This window comes from Condylostylus longicornis, unplaced genomic scaffold, assembly GCF_029603195.1.
Source record: "Condylostylus longicornis isolate FDR11 unplaced genomic scaffold, ASM2960319v2 ptg000018l, whole genome shotgun sequence".
Classification (NCBI taxonomy): domain Eukaryota; kingdom Metazoa; phylum Arthropoda; class Insecta; order Diptera; family Dolichopodidae; genus Condylostylus; species Condylostylus longicornis.
In genome coordinates, this window is record NW_026577987.1 from 13,421,506 (window position 1) to 13,443,545 (window position 22,040).

Here is a 22,040-nt window from a genome sequence, read left to right on the forward strand (position 1 = left end):
TTTGTCAAAATGTGATGTGAAATCTTTAAGTGTAGTTCCAACAAATAAAATTAATGCTTGAGGGCTTAGATAAAATTTTGAAAAAAGTATAATCGAATAAAATTGATTTTATAAATTTGTTCTGTTAGAGAAGCTTGTTAAAATATTCCACAGTGGATTTTTTAAAGTTTAAAATGTATTATTCGGTTCTCATTTATGAAATATCTGCCGAATGCGCACAATGTTTTCGTATACTGAACACTCTGTATTTAATTTAATTTCATCTTAATTTTTATTACTTGTGCATAATATTTATAAAATGAACATTTATATTATATTCTTAATTACATTAAAAATACTAGTATATCCTTATTGTGTACAAGATTTTCTTAAAATTGGAATTTTTTACAGTTTATTTTTCTTTTGTTTTTTTTTTATTTTCATATACATATATATGCATATAATAAATATTTAAAAAGTTTTATTCTTAAAAATTTATTTACAGAGAAAATTAGGTTATACTACTCGTATCTTGTGGTCTGATTAGAAAATTAGACCGAGTAAAAATTAATCGTACAGGTATATTGCAGAGCACATAATAATTTAGAATCATTTGTTAAAAGAGCCTGTAATGTAATAAAACCTTAGCACCTTTCAGAAATACCTCATATTGTTTCTTAATTAGCATATTATATCATTAATCCTCCTAGCTCACAAAATAATTACACATATAGACTCATTTAGATATCAGAGGCTATAGAATGTTTCAAATAATATTTTCAAAAATGATCGCATCAGGCATCTATATTGCTACTAGTCATTCCTCTTTGTCTTAGAAATTGTTCAGCACTTTTCATTTAATTCATTACTCTCTTGGTTGCAGTCCCTCATCTGTTATGTAAATAAAAGCATTCTTAAAATGTTGCACGGGATTTTCTTAGTAGAAAATATAATAATTATGATATTGAAAGTTATTATCACATATGCACATATATATATGTTTTCCTTATGAATCTTTAAATTTTCAAATTCTTGGAAAAAATATAGGCACATGTATTGTACATGAGTTCAGAAAATTTTTGTACCTTAAATTAGAATTAAGAAAATTAGAATTAGTTTTACGGGGGCTTCTATATCCTTACATTTTTTTCTTTTTTATAATAAAATAATAAAAATAAATTTTCTAAATAAATTTCTGAATGCATCTGTAACCAAAAAAAAATAATTTTATTTTATATTAAAAATCCCAGTGCGTCATTTAAGAGACATGCAAAAAAAAAAAAGAGAAGAAGAATTTACATTTTTTTTTCTTAATTTAGAATTGGTGATGAATAAATAATTTAATTACCAAAATTATAAATTTATCAGTTTGTGTGAATTTGTTATAATTTTTATTATAATTTGAAAATATCTTTAAAAACTTTTTTAAGAAATTGGTCATTGGAGACTTTTTAAAATAAATTTTTGTTTTATAAGGTTATGCCATAAGTTTTCAATAATTTATTGAATTATAATTAAATTGCCTTTAATTTTGAAATTGAAATATAATAGAATGCAAATGATTGCTGAATTTGAAATTTCCTAAGCTCGAACATATTTATTTAAGTACATACTTTTGAATACCTGTATATTTTAAGCAATGTAAGAAAAATTCTTATCGTATTTAGGTGAGATTTTGTAAATTATATGAGATAATAAAGTAATACAAATTCAATATATTTCATTAAAACAATTTAAGATGTTGAGTACCGATGTATGAGATAGGTATTAAATATCATGACCTTATAGTGCGTATAGTGCATTTCGCAAACCCCGAGCAAAAAAACTCAACTAACTAATAAGTTAGTAGTAACAGTTGTTGCAGGTAAATTGTACCAAGTGGCACATAATGGTCCAAATTTAAGATGATGAAATAAATGATACAAATATCGAAACGCAATGTAATTTGTAGGCTACTTTGTGGATCGCTCTCGCACTGCAATGCAAAAATAATCTTCTTTACTAATGAAATTTGGCAACAATACGTCGTTTATTTAGTGACTTCTTGACTAGTTTACTTTTATAACTTTTTGGATAACTTAATACCTAGTACGCCTATATGATTAAATGTCAGCCGATATGACAGCTCGTTTGACATTCAGTCTTATAGATGTTAAACATATTGAACTTAAACATTTCGCATGAAAAATTTAAGTAAAAATAATTTTTTGAGAACAAAGAATTTTTAAAATTCTAAAATTGCTCTCATATATCGGCCGTTCATAGTCTTATTTAAATTTTAAGATTGTCATTTTCGTTTATAATCAATTTCCGAACTTTTATATACATTATACTTTTATATTAATTTATATTAAATATAAATTATATACTTTTATATTAAAATCTTTTTTAAAGTACATACTTAAATAAATAATTTTATATACATTTACATACACAGCTATATTATACATGAACATATTATAGAATTAAAAATGAATTGACATGTGTTTCAAATGTTATTACAAAACTGTAATTAAATATTCTTTATTCTAATTCTACGTGCTTTGGCATTTATGTGATCATATTTTTTAGAATGTTTGTATATATGTACTTACATATATGCAGATGTATGCAAGCTAAATGCAAATTATAATCAATTTATGTAAAAAACTATTAAGCAAAATGAGAAATTTATCGGAAGTTTAAAATTTAGCAAAAAAGAAAAATAAAACTCAAAGAAAGGAATAAAAGTTAATAATATAAAATAAAAATTATAATAAAATAATTTCGAATATACAAGAAATACGAAAAGATTTGTGAAGACAATGAAACAAAATGCCGAAACAAAAAAATTTCAAATATAAAATTGTTGTATGAGAGAAGAGTAAAAATGAAATTTTGACCACCTAATAAAGAAACATTTCTTGTGTGAATAAAATTTTGAAAAGGGAGAGATTTGTTCTGTATTTGTTTTTCGGTGCATATCAAGGTGCTTTGCCAAGCTACAATAAAGTAGAATTACATATTATATATGAATAGGTACTTGGTTGGCCTTACAATAATACTAAATTGTGTCTACACTTTATTTTTAATACTTATAGTAAGACTGATATATATAGTAGATATACGACTGAGTGTGCCTTTAACACTACATTAATATATGTATGTATGTATACATGTACATATAATATAACGCAAAGTTTGTATTGATTTATTTTAATAATCTTAAAAAGTTTTAAACTTTAACTTAATTAAAATAATTTGTACATAAAAATAATGTATGAAAAATATACTATATAAATATATATACATATATATGTATAATATTAAGAATAATAATATGTATATATTATTAAGAATAATATAATACGAACCTTATTTCTTGATATATTGTATACATACGTTACCTATAACTATTGATTCTACATAAATTCGAAATCTATATGTGTATTTTATATTTCTTATATAATGCATATACAATGTGTATATGTGGGCAAAATTACCCCTTTTTTGGGTAAAGGCAGTAAGAATGGGCCCATTTATAATATAGACTTGGCGTTTTGTTTGAGCGGGAGTCTGCACTAGTGGACTACGGAGGGATACCATCAAGGAAAGTTATTTCTTTCATTTTACTCAAGAAAGGATATCTAAGAGTTGCTGGTATGGATTGAAATGGGACTTTTTCACTGGTTAACATTACCGATTTCTTCACTGGGCATTGTCCGGTAAAATATTATTTGCATAAATTGCGTAAATCTTATTCATTTCTGTCAAAGAAACTGTCATATATATTTCGTCTTACTGTTCCGCTCTCTTCGGGCAACTCATTTTATGACTGAACTCAATTTTTGCATAATTTGATTGATGTATGATTTATAGTGCAAAACAAACAAGAAGATGAAAAGATGGAGTTGTATGACAAGTACTCGAACCAGTGATTCGATCTAATCAATATTAAAGATTATTCTCGCGCAGTATAATGTTTTAAATAACGCATTATCATATTTTGTACAAAACTGGTATAAATAACAGCAGACATATCAACTTAGAACTCGGACGCTGATCAAAAATGTACACGCATAAATGCGTTTATATCTTAGGCGTCTATTTCTTAGTATTACAAAACGCAGTGTTTAATTTACAACACTCTTTCACCGGCTGTTTGTACGAGTATAATTAGCACCACAAATATTTTCAATCAAAATATGTAACCAGTTGTGAAGCAGTTTGGAACATGTTAATTTATAGCAATGATTCTGAGCCGACGTTCATTTTTGCATTACTTTATTAATAAGTGTACTTACATATTTATTTTTAATAAATTAAGGTTTAAGTTCGTAAAAGATATTTTTATTAATTTTGTTTTTTCTTACAGAAAATATTGGAAAATTTTTGATATTTTTTTTCATCTTTTCTTACTGACCATATAGATTTTTTGTATTTTTTTTTTAAATTTTTCTTGTTGTAATGACGAAAATCAAAACTTTTCTTTCAAATAAAATAAAATTTTCTTTTAATTTTCTTATAATATGAACGTATATGAAAATTTTCTTATTGATGAGAAAATTTTTAATTAAAAAATTTTTCTTTAATTTTTCTGTTTTTCTTTATGCAAAATTATATGTAAGGTAAAAATCTTTTATATTTTTTAGCTATAAAGTTTATAAAGTTTTGTAAACGAGAACTTTTTAATTGAGATTTAATAAATTTTTTAAAGAAAATAAAAACTTTATATTTGTAATTTATTATTTTTTTTTTTTTTGTAAAATTAAAAATCAAATGAACTTTTTATAATTGATATTAAATTAAAAATTCAGTAATGGTCTTGATGTTGTGAAACCATTCAATTTTTGTATATCTCTTGTCAATTTGCAAGATGGTAATTTACTGTCACGACAATTTTTAATTCGATATTTACAATTGACATAATTATCATACAATTGTTATTAAAAAGGTTTTTTTAGTACATTATTAAATTTCCTTGAAAAATCTATTGCAGAGAATGAAACATTGAAAAGAAAGTATAATGCGATACTTGGCTTTAAAATTTCTGAATGGGCATATTGAAATAAGTTCAAAGGAGTTTGCCAGAATGATGTCTTCAGTTTTGTCGGAAGTTTAATTTGTATTGGATTCAAAATATTTTCAAATTTCTATTGATTTATTTTTTTCAAATAACTTTCAAGCTCATTTTTATTTGTTCAGAATAACATGGATGTAAATTTTAATCAAAATGATTAGTCTAGAAATACGAAATATATATTAAGACGCTCTTATTAATCAGACAGAATCTTGTTTTTCCTGCTCGTCATGTGTGCTTATTTATGAAATTAATAAATGATTATTTTTCAGCGGGTCTACCCTACCTATAATCATTTTAACTATAAAATTGCTAGTCTACCAGTGATTAATAATTTTTATTTCGTTTGATTTATTATCGTTCTAAATGTTGTAAGTATAATATTTTGATTAGAAATATTTAAAATATTATCACGAATTATAAGAAACCTTAATAAATCAATAACTATAAAATGAAAGCTTAAGAAAATTATTTAAAATTTAAGTTGCGCGTTTATTTTTTTGGGTAATTTTTAAAACGTATAATTAATAAAAATTTTGAATTTGGTATTAAGACCATTGGTGAAAGAATTGAATATTTAAATTTACATTGATACTAATGGGTTTGATTAAGAGTAAAACAATTTTTATAAGTTACAAGTCTCAGTTCTCGAGATTTCACTTCCCGATCAAATTTAGTCAATATTTTAGATGTATAAGTTTCAAAATCCCGAATTTTAATTGGCATTTAAAGGTAAGTGAAATCAAATTTAAAATGCATTATTAAAATTCATCCTAAATTTCTATTGGTTCATGAAATAATTAGATCCGCATTAAAACAGAAATTTCTGTTAAAATTGTTCATTTACGAAATGAATTTTTGCAGGTTTGAAATGAAAAAACCTCTGACATTATTGAAGTTATTCATTAAATTTTTATTTTCCTTTAGATCCCAGTTCTCTTTATTAAATAATTTTGTATTTTAAAAGCTGTCATCCTACTCTTATTTGAAATGATAGAGTTTGATATTTTCTACAAAATAATTTATGACGTCTCATTTGCAAAAGTTAAGAATTTTTTTTTATTTTTATTTGAATTCCAATATTTTATTTTATATTTTTTAAAAATTCCTATTTTATACGGAAAATATTTAATTATAATACCAATTTATTAAAATGAAACTGTTTTAAATGTTTCAACGAAATTATTCAAAAGCATATAAAAAATAAAAAAATTGAAATTTTATAAAACAACAAAAACAAATAAATAAGATTCAAAAATTGAGATAATTACACACTTAAAAGCATTTCAGGTCTCATTTATAATCTGTGCAAGGAAAAGGGGAAAAAAAATATTATGATTCGAAATCCGTTCTGATTTATTAATTTATTGTACAGTGCATGCCAAAAATATTGGGATAATAAAAAAGAATTATGGTGTATTTGAGGTTTTCATTAACAAAAAATAAGTTAGTAAATAGTCGGAATTTAGCCCTTAAACAATATTAAAATTCACAAGGTTAAATTTAAAGTAGAGGTTTTTTTCAGAAAGGTAGTCGAAAAATTTTAAAAACGGTTTTAATACATTTGTTTTTCGACATCAATTGCATTGTTATTTAATTCATAATATGTTAAGTCTTTGATTCATTATAAATGATGTTTCGTTACATCGTGAACACATTTAATGTCAAAATTGAAATTCAAATTTCTTCTCGTTCAGCTATGATGTTGGAATTTTGTGTGGAGATGACAATTCACAATAATTTTTTCTTCAAAGCTTTATTATGTAATTCGATTTTCGTATTTGCAGAAATTATCTTTCCAGAAATGGAAATAAAAACGAGAAATTATACTTTTCTGTACCTCATTTCATACAAATTTATTGGTACTACTTTACCATTTTTTCGAATACGAAATTCGTTTCACGGAAATTGAATTACATAGGAATTCGATTTCCGTGATAGAATTATACGATGAAATTCTAATCGAAAACGAATTTATTACAGCACGATTTATTCAAAAAACTGTAACTAAACTTATGATAATAAGTGTATTTATTTGTATGTGAATTTATTTTTCGCTGTTTGATTATTTGGTTACTCAGTACCCTAAAATTTTCAGAGCAATAAATTACTCTCACCTCTACCTCTTTAATTTTAACATTTTCATTTTTTTTTCTTATTTTAGGGATTTTAATATTTTTTTCCTTTTTCTTATATTTTGATGTCCTGAATTTTTTTGCAAATGCAGTTTTTTTTTTTCATATTTTTTTTTTTAATTGTTAATTATGGCCATTTATACTCCATCAGGTCTATAAAGTTTGTTTCAGAACAGAACTACTATTACTACTAGTAAAATGCTCTTTATCGCTCTTTCATTCTTTTTTTTTCAAGTTACTGGTTGCGTTCTTCTATTTATCGTTCTATCTCTTTTCTGTTAAGTTGTGTTTACTGAATAACGATAAACTACTTATATTTTTGCTCTTTCCTTTTTTTATATTTGGCTCAACCTTTTAAGTTAATATAAAAAAAATGTATTTTTTTTTTTGGTGCGCATTAGCGATTATATGCTGATTAATGATTTTGGAATTAATGTTGCTAAAAGATGCGAAATATACATACTTACATGTAATAAATTTGTGAGTCGTGAAATATTAACATGTACATATGTAGGTTTACACTTATATATAAAAATGCATGTTATATAAGGGAGTATGAATAAATAATTCAAAATGTTATTATGAATGGATTTGTTGTACATATGTATGTAGATGCATACAGATATTCTTTGCTTTATTACAAATTTAAAATTATTTAAATAGGATTTGAATTTTTAAAATTTAAAATGTACGAATTTTGACAATCAGGACTGTTAAGTAAAATTTTTGGATTTAATGATAATTAAGTAAAACTCAGGCTTAAAGTAAAACTGGGAACTCAAAATTATTTGATATTGAAGGAGTAGCTCGCTCCTTCGGAAACCGAAATTTGGTTAAATAGACAAAAACTAATTTTTTAAATTGAAAAGTAATTGAAAAGAAATTGAAATTTTGTTAAAATTACAAAATACACGCATTTATTAAAAATTTTTCTATTGCGTTAGTCGCTATCAAGACCTTATCAACAACAATCGGAGATATGGCGAAGAATTTTAAAGTAGGCAGTTCGAAAATTTAAAATGAAGAACTTTTTCTGAATTCGCAAGTATTGCATTTTACCCGCCGTCAAATGTGGGACTGTCGATATCGAAAATGGACATTGTAGTTAGTCAGTCAGAATATTGTAACTGATTGTTGTAAATATATTCAGGCGATTAGGCGGCTTAAATTAATTAAAAATACTTTCTATACATAAACAAGGTACAGATTTAATGTGAAAATCAAATTTATATCACATTATCTTAGAAATTTCTTGATTATTTTTAGTCAATTTATATTGCGGAATCAAAATGATAATTTTATTTAAGTCCTATTAATTCTGGTTTCTTTTGTGGAGGAATAAAACCAGATTTTTAATTTTTTTTTTTTAATTTTAATAATTTCAAAAAGAAGAAAAGAAAATCCTTCAACAGGTCGAATAATAATTATAATTCGTTTTTAAGTTGCATACTATAATGTTTTATACAATAGGGCTATATGCATAACTTAACATAATAAAATTAGCTATTAAGAGAGAGTGGCAAATGTACATATATATACACATGTACAAAAATACGTACATTTTAAGCTGGGATATCGGGATTATAAATCAAAATTTTTTGATTTACAACAATTAAAAAGGTATTTTCAAAGGAGGCTAAATTAAAAAATAAAAGAAAAAATTTAAAAAATAAAATGAATCTGAAGAAATAAGAGCAGTGAAAAAGATAATTTGCAATTTAAGACGGTCTTAATTCAATAATTTTGTTTCATTTTTAATTTGAATTTTTGTTCTCTAAATTAAATACACCCTTTGGAAACAAAACGTTTAAATAAAAAAAAAAATTTAATTTATTGCGATAATTATTTTTTCGCAAATTTTAATCAAAAAACAAAGTAGCCTTGCAATTTGAATGAATTTAAAAAAATTTTGGAATTAGTTGCAAAATTTTTTAAGTCAATTAATTTTTAACATTGATTTTCACATTGAAACCGATTTCTAAACGTATGATTCTATTTAATATTCGTTTTAGGAATTCAAATTAGGTTTTATTCCGAGTTTTCACATACCAAAGTGAAATCAAGAAAAATAAAGCTATTAACAAGTTTCAATTTAAAACCCTATTCAAATTATCATATTGCCGACATGAGATTGCGGAATCGACATGGAATTAACCTAGATGTTGCTATAGGGATATGATTTTTCCATCTATAACGTAATTGATCGTTGAAAACAGGTTATGTATTCAATTAACCTTATGAAATTTTCGAATAGACCGCAGTAAATTTGAAGTTGGAGACGTTTAGCCATGTACGATAACTGACAATAGAGTGGTACTGTGGTAACTGTGACAATAGAGTTTTTGTGACAAAAAATGGTATTTTTATTGAGGGTGTTAATATACTAGATGTGTATGACAGGTGATATTACTAGTGATAAATTCCATTGATTGTGTGCATATTTTATGCAGATTTTGTAGTAAATAAAGCGGGTATGATAGAAGTGAATAAATCGTAGTCATTAGTACAAATTATCTACACTTTTGAATTCAAAGTGAACTAACGTGGAATGCAAAGAATGTAATGCCTATGTTCATGAATAATCTTTAAAAATCTCGAAAAACAAATAAATTAAATGTTAACTTATTTCATTTAACAGTGCTAAAACAACATTTGAACGCTCTTTTTATGGAAAATGTGCAATTAGATACGTGTTTGGGCAAAAAAATAGCATTCCTGAAATTATTCCAGCGCTCTCTTTAATTTAAATTTTTGTTTTTCAATGTTTACCTTGACACATTAAACAATACGAGTACATTTAACATTTTCAAAGCTATTCATTATGTAGTCATTAATATTAGCCATTTTGCTAAAAATGGATGTTTTAAAGCGAGGGAAAAACTTGATTTAGCTAAAATTTTCTAATTTTCCTGTACAAACTTTACTCAAATATGTGCTACAGAACGCATTACATCTTTCTTATACTATTTTCCTTTTCAAAGCCTAATCAGCTATAAAGCATATTATTTTTAAATATTTAATTTTAATTTCATTTTCATATTTGAAAAGGAAAAGAAGTTATTTTTTTTTCAGTTTGCTTATTCAATGCAGAAAAGCAATAAGTAATTTTGTATAAAATAGATTAAAAATATAAATTAAATGATTTGTACACTAATGCTTTTTGAATAAATTCAATAAATCATGAGTATTGTGGAAAATATTATACAAATAGTGAGAAATTATAGTTTCAAAAATGTTATACTAGTACCAAGGAGCATTCAACATTCGTTTGTATAAGAATATTGTGCTTCATGTATGAAACATTTAGAAAATAATGCAAATTGTAGAAAATACAAGAATATTGTACGTACATATATTTTGCTACAATTATTGGAATGTCACACAACATAATTGCATTATAATATATGAATATTATGTATATAAAGGAATCTCAAGAATGAAATTCAAGTAAATTGCATACAACTTTTCTTTTAATAGGATAGCGAAATTGTATTGCCATGGTCATGGTGTTTAGGAAATTTTTAATATTATTAGGAGAAACATTTTATAAATTTATTAATGTAGATGTATGGAGTATTTTACAGATTTTCAAAGCTCTTTAAAAATTGTTGTGATTCTTTTCAAATAATATATAAACCGTTTTCTAAACTATAAACCCCTTGGACAACTCAATGTTGAGTAGTTCAAGTAGATTGAAAAAAACTTTGTGTCTTTAAGCTCAATAATACTTTTATAATAATAGTTGATTTATTGCATATATTTAGGATGAGCTAAAGAAAAAAAATTGAAAGAAGCGTTATCACAATGGTCGCGTTAAGTATGTGAGCTAAAAATATATAGTTATATTTTCTAATGGCTGTAATTAATTCGAAAAAGCTTGAATTTGAAAAACTTTTGACTTCTGCAAGTTGCCGTCCAGAAGAAAAACGATATCAAAAAGAAAAGGAACAGGTTTTAGATAACGATTAATTTTAACAACTGTTTACAAATTTTTTGTGTTGTTAATGCTTAAATAGCCTACGACGCGGTAAAAAAACCATATTCGCTACGTGCCTAACTTTGTGGAATTTGAAAAATTTTTGTGTTCTTGTTACAAAAACTAGTCAAAAAATTACATTTTTAAAACTTTAATGACCTATATTTTTAAAGGGGAGGGGGAACAAGCAAAGATTTACTTTTACAGAAAAGTTTTTGCTAAAGCTCTTTATAAAGCTCGTATGAATTCCGAAATTCACATTATTTTAATTTACTTTTTTAAAATGACTTCAAATTATTCTTAAATTCTATTCAAAATTTCAACCATAAAATTAATTACACAAATACGTATACATGATATTGTATTAATTAAAATTTTCCAAATGTGGAATTGGTATGTCTTCTCTATAATAACAATATACTATTATTAAATATTAATATACCTTACATTAATAAGCTGGAATTGCGTATAAGGCAAACAATTAAAAATATGCAAAAGTAAAACTATGCTACTCGTATAAATATTAAAATTTCAACCTTCTTATATCATCACAATAATTTAAAAATACGATGTTTAAAACATACTGAAGTTCAATAAATTCAAAAAAAATAGAATTGATTCAATATACAATTATCGTACGCTATTTGACAGCACATATTTTAATTTATTTGCTATGTTTTAAAATAAGAATAATTTAAAATTCTTGCCATTAGCCATAACAAACAATAAATGTGTATGCAAATATGTGATGTTAAAACCAAATTTAGAAGCTGTTATGCTTGTGGATGATGCTATAGTAACTTGAAGATTAAAATTATCATTTTCAATTTGAATATTTTCACATTGCCATCTCTTAAGAATATAAGAAAAAGCACACAAAAAAATATTGAACGCATCATTAAATTAAAATCGTCCTAGATTATCTTCTTATGGAAATATTTGAGTTTGTTTTTCTCTTTTTGTTGTTTTTATTACTAATAACACGTTGTGTATCAGCTAAAAACAAAAATAATGAATAAAAAAATCAAAATAAACAAATTATTTTACCCCACACCAATATTTTAATTTTTCACTTTTTTGTGTACTACAGCAACAACACTATCCTTAAGATTTCATTACTAATTATACTTTAGAGTTGTATAAAGGTGGTTAGTTGATAACCACCAACATTGTTCGTTGGTATATTAAATAGCTGTTTGAATTAACGTTGTCACAGCCAGCTCTAAGTGATCAGTATAGAAAAATAGTTAAGAATTTCTATAAAAACCAATTTGATTCCGAGATTTTAAAAAAAATATCGTTTGAATACGCTGTTTTCTCATGATTAATCAGTGAGATGAGAAGCTATTTAAGTTATTCTAAAAACGTTATTCAAAATAAATTTATGTACAATTTTATATTTGCAAGAATTAAGAAGCTGTGCTGCGAACTTGTAAAATTTGATTTTAATATGATCAAAATTATATTGATGGTATTTTATAAAGAGTTGGTTTCACGAAATAAGAATTGTTATCTAACAACATACAGGGGTGATGGTTGTTTGTTGTCTAGTGTTGCCTTTATTCTATTTTTCAGTGAACAAATATGATTTTTGAATTCTAGCAATTTTAGTCAGTTATATTTTTGTGATCTTTTGCGAATCTTGTAAGCTTTTGTATTTGAAAGCAGGGCATTAGTTACACAGCATAAGTTTAATTTTTTAAAATTTCTGAATTTAGAAGTTTGTGTAGAATTCCATCAACATTAGGTTTATGTCAACAAAATAATATTTATTTTGGAAATAGTTTTCCATACATTACAAATGTATATACAAATTTTCGAATATAATATGAAATAAAAATAATCATGAAATATGTATATGTGAATGTGTAAATGCATGTAGCACATGTTATGTATGTTTACAGTATATTGAAAAAGAAACAATTGAAAGAAATCGCGCATAAATTAAAATCAATTTTATATAGAAATAATAAAAATTTACTCTAAAGAATCCGCTTCTGTTTTCTCTATATAAAATTAAATTTTATTGAATTATATACATTGATGTTTTTTACTATATATATATATTATATAGGATAAGAATAAAGAAATATTCGTACACCCATATATAAAATAATACATGGTATTGTATAGAACACCTAACTAACAATATACCTTATATAAAACTTTTTAAGATATGCTTAAAATATTTTTACTACATGATATTGATCCATTCACATATCCAATATATTGCATATAGGTTCTTATGTATATACAAATCTGTACTTAGTCATTTAAATTTAGATAAAAAGAAAGTTGTGTTCAAATAAAATCGTTCATATTATATGCAACTATAAGCGTTTACACATAATGAACGTTTTAAAATTTAGTTAATTGTTCGGTTCATATACACTAAATTAGGTTAAATTGAACTTGGACTTGCTTAATAGAAAAATATGTAATCTTATGAATATAATCCTTTCTATATTCGTATAGTGTTAATGCTTACTACATTATGGTATTAATACTTTAAGCGAAATGAACAAGAACAATTTATCATTAATTTATTAAGTGCATACAAAAAAGAGAGAGAGGGAAATGTTATTTTGAAATTCTTATATTTTAAATAGTCGTCAAATTGCATAATATGTAATAACACACTTTCAAATGTAACATTTAAGTTTTAAGAGATTTCCAGTTAATTTTCTTCAAATATAAATAATATTTTGTATAAATGTAAGAACAATTGAAGTTCATTAAATTCCCATATAAAATGTTTATTTTTGTTTTGGAACAAATATAAAATTTAAATATGCCTGCAAATGCAAAAATTTTTATAAACACCATATAAACTACATTCAGCAACTAAAAAATTTTGTATTTAATTAGTAATATTTTAGTTATTTAGAAGAACTGTAATACCAGCATTCCGCATATCTATGAATCTGAAATGAAAAAGCAAAATTAAAAGAATGGTAATGCTTTTGTGGGACGTTATATTTTATTCTTACGCAAACCCTTGACATATTGTATGTTTCTGCATAATATATTCTGATTTGCCAGTTGTTTAGTAGCCTGCCAGACTACTCAATGTTTTCTGATCGCAATCTGCAATTATACCCTTTTACTATAACGGCATTTCGATAACACTATTACTGCTGACGATATATAAAATTTATATTTAATTAGTTTTCTCCGAACACGAGATAAATTTGGTGTGGGATGAAGAAAAATGGTATTTCGGGCTAGTTAAATAAGAGGTGTGTTACCACTTGGACGAGAAAAGTGTTGTAATATGGTTTCCAATTTTTACATTACGGCATTAGCAAACATGCTACTCTAGATCCTTCAAACAGGTTTTGCAATTATTCCTGAAAATGAGGCAGGAAAATTCTGTGAAGAATTCACTCCTTCGATGCTCAAATGAATTTGACGCAGAAACTTCGTTGGCTTCGTCTTTTTGATGGTGACGGAGTTTGGAATGTATATGTGCGCAAAGCTGAAGGATCTTAAACTGCTTTTGTAAATGATGATGTTGGTTTATAAATTTATAATCTCACAATATATAGTTTTTTATGATGTTGTGTTTTATATACCGATATTGAATAATATTACAAACGCTTCTACTATACGAAGCAGAAATCAATCTTAAACACAAATATTTTATTTAAAAGCAAAGATAAAACAATTTGCAAAATTTTCTAAAAATTTTCTTAAATTACTTTATAATACCTATGGTATGCCTTTTCTTGAACAAAAATACGTATTAAAAAATATTCAATCATTCTATTCCAAATTTTTTACAGCCTAACAACCAGTAAGTCACACTATTTTATTTTTCTCTGATCTACATCTTGAAAACTTTACATCTAATTTTTCTCTGCCTTTCTTATAAACTTTTAGAAAGAGAATGAAGCATTTACAAGCAAAGAGTGTTCTGAATTAAATGTAAGGCTTTGTAGCGTTTGGAATAGACCCATTTAATAAAATACAAACGCATAGTGTATTGCTGTTACTTTAAGTGAGTATATCACAGCAAATTTAATTTAAATTTTAATATTATAAATTTTTAATTTATTTTTATCATTCTATTTATTTTTCAGAAGTTTGCCTTACTTTCCCCTCTTTCCTCTTATATCTTTCTTTCGTTTTTTTTCATGTATTTTTCTCTCTGTTTATTATGTACATAATTTTCATTAATAAGTTAAATTGAAAAGGTTAAAAAGGTCATTCATTACACAAACATACATAAAATAAGTGAAAAGAAAAAAACAGAAAAAAAAAAACATTATTGGTGAAATATCCAGTGATGAAGAGAATTTTAATACAAAAAAAAAAAATAATTAAAAACCAAAAAAAGAAAAAATATGCAAAGAACTAAAAAAAGCCCGAATGAAATTAAGAAAGGATTATAAGATTTTTCTCTTCTCTACGTATATTTGTGAATACCAAGTACCTACAATATCCTCCAACAATTTCAATCAAAAACTAAAAAATTAAAACAGAAACCAAAAAGAAGAACACTTTAAACACTTATCCATGTATGTAAGTATGTATGCATGTAACAGATTTGTTTTCTTCCCTTTTTCTTACTTACTTACTTACTTCATTTATTTTTGCATAATGTGATAAAAAATAAAGAATTAAAAATTAAATAAAACAAAAAAAGAAAAAAATTATGTTTAAGGCCATTATAAATGCACATCAAAGTGCACTAATTCACATTTGATGTTCTACGAAACGTAGTGGTCAATGGGTTATCCATCGTTCAGGATATCTACATATAGAACAGTATTGTATAATAATTATTATATGATATAGATGAAATAGCAAGTATACAGTAATGTCCATAGCCCACTCTATGCTAACGTTGTATTGTTTCATCTTGTATTTTTGTTTTTCTTTGTTTTTCTTACTTTTCGACTATTTTCGGTGTTGATTTACTGTGTGTTCTCCTTCATTTTTAACATAAAATTTTTTTTTTTTAAGGGCTTGTAATTTGTTCCACATAGTTCTCGCTAAGATAAAACAATTTTTAAAGGTAAGCAAGCATATGAAGATGTAGATATATACTGAAATACGTTTTAATGTATGTATGTATATGTACCTTATGAAAATAATTTATACTAGTTTTGTTTTTATAAAATTTTTCTTATAAATTTAGTTAAGCTTACAAGAGATATTGTGCATATTTATTCATATATCTCCACAAGTCTCTATGTATATTGTACACATATGAAATTTAAATATTATATATTTTTATGGATTATTGGTCGAAGAAAAAATATTCAATCTATATTTGGATTTATTGTGTATCTGGTAAAATAAAATGAGTAAAAATTATTTATTTTGAAAATTTTTATGCTTTCTTAAAATATTGATTTAAATAATATTTAGTTTCCGATGATAAAATGAATAAATGTTAGAAACCAAGATTCACACTTAATAAGTCTAATGGCTACATTTACACTGGCCTCTCCTTGTATTTTATTATTTTAAGTGAAAAGAGCCGATTTTAAAAAAAATTCGAGATATGCAAAGGAAATAAATTACTATAAGGAGTTGGTCCTAAAAATAATCGCATTCGCGTTAATGTAAACATTGGTGTTTGTTTAAAACAAATATACAAATGGTCTGAAAATACAGCAGACTTCTATTCTTTAGCGCGAGAGGAAATGATGTTTTAATTGTATCATTATTGTACGTGAGAGTAATTTGACAATAATATTATATTAGAAGAAGAGGGGAGGGAAAGCATTTTTAAAATTACATTCTGTTTATTTTTTTTTAATTACGTAATTAATTTTTTTATTTTGATATTATGTTGTGTTATATTACAGTAAGAACAATATAATAGTATTTAGAAACATTGTTGTGTTTTGTATTGAAACCTGCGCATTACTTTAACGTTTTCGATCCGGCTGGTACACATATGTACCAATAAAGTCTAAACATCCCAAAAAGTTAAAAATTATATTGTATTTGGTTCTCTGTTGTACCATTTCGTTTTATCATGATTCGGCCAGCTAAATTTTAACATGAATTTTTTCATCACAAAAAAGCTTGTTTTATATAAAGATAATAGATCTTACATGAAAAACATGTGCTAATTACACTATTCGAAAGCTAAGCCGAAAGTGTTAATACAATTTAAATAAGTGTTATAATATAATTGAGTGATAAATTGTTCTTAATATTAAAAAAATTTTAAGAGATGAAGACATTTTGAAAGCCGTATATGCAATTTTCATCTTACCATTACAAATTTAAACTCTATAAAATACTCACCTAAAGGTAACCTTATTTTATTTATTTGGAAACTTTATTTTGTAATTTTCTATAATATTTTTGCTACAGCTCAAATTTGCATTCTTATTAATTATAATTCTAAAACAATCGAGATTACACAATGTATAGAAACAGTAATGTGGACCACTTGATATTTTTTTACTCTTAATTTATAAATTGTTAATAAATTTAAAAAAATTATGTTTTTTTTTTTCTTCTGATTGAATCTTGTATTATTATGGTACCCAGTAAATCCATTAATTGCGCTATTTTGTAAGCGAGTTTTAGGTTTTTTTTTTTTTTAATTTTCTTATTATTTTTAAAATATCTAAAGTAGGCATAAATATTTATGTATGGGTATAGATGTAGAGATGAATGCAAGTACTTATATGCATCAATGCTATTTCGGCCAAACATGAATCTCAGATCTCTTTCATTTTTTTTTTACCTTTTGATTTTTCCAATGTAAATATTTAGGTATTTGTATATAAGTGTGTATGTAGGTATTTTGTTTCATATTTTTCCTCTGTGTTTTTTTTTTTTGAATTTTTTAGTTCTTTATAAATGCAATTATGCATGTTCATGCTAATTTTTTTTTTGTTTCGTATATTTTCATTTTGTAACTTTAATTTTAAAATACAAAATATTTTTATTTTATTTCTTATATTTTACGTTTTCTTGATATTTTTGCATATTGTTTTGTTTTTTTTTTGTTTTTTTTTTGTTTAACTCTTATAATATTGAAATGGAGACTTTTCAACCTACCAGGATTTTATATTTGGGAGGTTTAAAAGTTGATTGGTTGATGACTGACTGGTTGAGTCATTCAATTTTTAATGTTTTTTTATTTTCTGTGTATTTTTTGTTATCGTAATTTTGTTGTTGTTCTTATTTTCTTATTTTTCTTAGAATGATTAGAATGATAGATACAACGAAATCATAATTTTTTTTTGTGTTCCTCTTTATTTTAATTTAAATTTTAAAATGATTATTGATGTTGCTGTTTGCTGTTATAATATTGGCTGTTATTCTTTTTGTTGCTATTGTCTGGAAAAATTTTAATTTCAACTAAATAAGTAAAAATTATACTAAGAATAAAGTGTATAAAATTTGTGGAGACAAGGAATATTTGATAAAATTAGAAAAAAAATTGAAAAAAAAAAATATAATAAGCTAACATTATAGTAATTTTATTTTTTAGCTTATTAATTTATATACATACATACAAACATACTGTGACATAAAATGTAGTATAATAAATTTGGATCAAGCGAATGGTTGTCAAGTCTCCTAGAAGAGGGACTATATATTCAGTTAAAAATCTCAAATCGTCTTCTCAAATTATTTCATTGATTTACCGAAATTATAAATATTAGAAAAAAAAAACAAATATTGCATACTTTTTGGAGAAAAAACAAAAATTAGAAAAAAAAAGTGTTATGGTTGGAAAGTTTACCGTTAATTATTATAACAAATTTAAATATTTTTTAGTAGCAAGATATTTTCCGTTACAATTTGCTGCTATAGAAATCTTCAAACAGGTTGCAGTTTCGGGCCAAAAATATAAGGGGCCAAAAATTGAAATGTTCCAAAAGATTAATTTCAGCTTTATATCTCGAAAAATCTAGAATTTTTATACCAGAAAAACTGACGTGATAATAATTTTTATTCAAATTTTTGTTGGAAAAGTACTAAAAAATACTACCAGTTTTTCTTGCTTAAAATTAGTTCGATTCTGTGGCTTAAAATGAATAACTTACTCAATATGGAAATTCTAAAATTTAAAAAAAAGGCGAAAGATCTTACCTAAATACAAGAGAACTAAAAATTTTTATTATTGACTGAATTATAACTTGTTAATTAATACACGAACTGTTCTCATATTGCACAATGCTCTTTTAAATGGAGTTGGACTGTTCTTAGATCACAATTTATTACAATTCGGAGAAATCAGAAAACAAATATAAAATAATTTCGTTTTCAATTTTTTTTTTTCAAATTTTATAATAGGTATTTGATTTGTGAAATTTATTTATCAGATCTCGTAAAATATCAAGACCATAACTTATTTAATTATGATTGAATCTTGTTCAATTAAGAATCACTTTCGAAGACAATTTAATTTTAAAATTATGTTGATATCAAATCAAAAAATTTTATTAAAATTATTGTATTTTCAAAAATCACGTACATAAAAGAAAACTTTATAGATTTTATTATACATAAATGTCACACATATGTATACTATCATCTAAACAGTTGACTTAAATATAATTTTATAAATATTAATATTAAAGAAGTTGTGAGCCTTTTTAAATGTGAGCTTTTAGGTTTTACATTATTGCTGCATACTTATGTACATATATTATATTAAATGTACATAATATCAGAGCAAAGTGAATCAGAATGAGTTGCTTGCTACATTTCTGCTATAGCCAAAGCAATATGAGTTAGAAGAGGTAAATTAAACATATAATGGTGGAGGAGAACCGTAGAGCCACAATTTGAACAAATATAATTGATATTTTTAAGTTATTTGCATTTTGATAACAGTATATTCTTTAATAATTTAATAAGATTTGTAATGTAAATGCAATTATAATAAAAATATAGCTGCCTATGGTACTAGACATAATTTACATTTTTCTATTGGTAACTGTTAAATTTAGTCATGATTTCTGAATTTACTGATGAATACACTCAGAAAATGGAAATATTGACAATTTTTTTTAAATATCAAGACATAAATTGCCTTCTGAGAACTTCGGAACACTTTCTTCCTTATTGATTCAATATCAATTTAAACTTTTCGAATATCTAAAAATTTACCTAAAAAGATCTCTTTAGTATTAGAGTTGGATAAAGAAGAAACCCAAAAAAATATTCTTTATACTTTTTAATTAATTAATCAAAAACATGCAAATTTTATACGCGAAAACAAAATTCAAATTATGAAAATTAAGTTAGAAGTCCCAATTTTACAATCCCCACTCTCTATACCTGTATGTTATGTGTAGGTAGACAGCTTTACATAAATATCTTGTCAATATATTCTTTTTGCACAATTTTAAATTAGAAAATTTCGGATAATAAAAGAAAAAATCAGCGAATCAAAAAAAAGAGAACGAGTATTTTGGTATACCTTTGTTTTTGGGTCCGCATATAGAACAAATTATTTTGTGGTTCGCTTGCTTTTTAGCACTTTTCCAAAAATTTTTTTGAAAAAAGTGCTTATTAGTTTCACTCTGTCCGTCCGTCCGTCCGTCCGTCCGTCCGTCCGTCCGTCCGTCCGTCCGTCCGTGGACACTTTTTTTGTTTACAAAACTTCTACACCCTTTAAGATAGAAAGCTGAAATTTCATACGTACATAGATCTTCACTAGAAACTTATTTCCGTAGAACAAAATTTTTACCTATATCCCCCCCTATAGAAGTTATACCCCCCCAAAACCCTAAAAATGGCCTTTTTTAAATATTTGTTGCAATGAAACCATAAGCATTTTTGAAATTTTTCAAACGCACAAAGGCAGTTGGTTCCTTCCTCTAGCGCGGTATACTATAGTTAAACTTTAGAAAAACAAAATGGCCGTCGAAATTTACCGTTATCTAAAGTCCTTTTTTTTCAAATTTTTGATGTCGTTTTTTTTCTAGACCCTAGCCTGTAGAAGCTTAAAATTTTAGGAGCTTTTAGACATTAACAAATAGTTCATTTCATTAGAAGAAAATTTTTTTCCATCTCCACCCCCTCTCAAGTTATCGCCCCTTGAAATTTGTAAAATTTGAATTTTTGACACCTTATATTTCCGAAACCGCAAGCTTTTTCAAATTTTTATAAACGCAAAAAGTAAACGGTAAATTCCATGACATCAAAAAATATAATTATTTTTCTTAACTCACACAATTAACCCTTAAAATCGAGCATTATGTTAACCTCTCTTTATATTAATTTTTGCTTTATTTCAAAGACTGCATATATGCGTCATCCTAAATATATGCAATCCTAGAAAGAGTTTTGTATATGAATGAAAATAATTTTAATAGTGGGATAGGTATACATAGACTGTATTTAAAAGCAGAATTTTCACTTGTTGAAGGGAAAAGTGCTACAATACAAACCATTGGTTTGACCCAACTTTATTTGTTATTATTTTTATTGCTGAAAAGGTTAATTTCGAATAAAAACAAAGTATATACGTTTTATTGTTCAGTACTTTAGTCATGGGTCCTTCTTCTGCTTTAAAGTCATATTTTTGCATAAGTTTACAAAAAAAAAATTTAAGTAATTTTCGAAAAAAAAATTAAAATATTGCTTTTGTTTATATATTGCTATATTGCTCTTGTTTATTAGGGTTTCCGAATGTTTAATCAATTAAAAAATTTACGACAGTGTTTTGCGATGGTTATATTTAAGGTATCTATACTTATCAACCATATTTAAAACTAGGTACATATATTGAAATTGTAGACATAATGTAAAAATTATATGAATTCGAGGGATGCATTAGTTTACTTCAGGGTTATATTCTTATGAAAAAGTTTAAGATCAGCTCTTTGTTTCTGTGCAAAAGGAAATTGTTATTGAAATGCAAAAAGAAAATAAATAGTTATTGTAAAAGACATCAAAA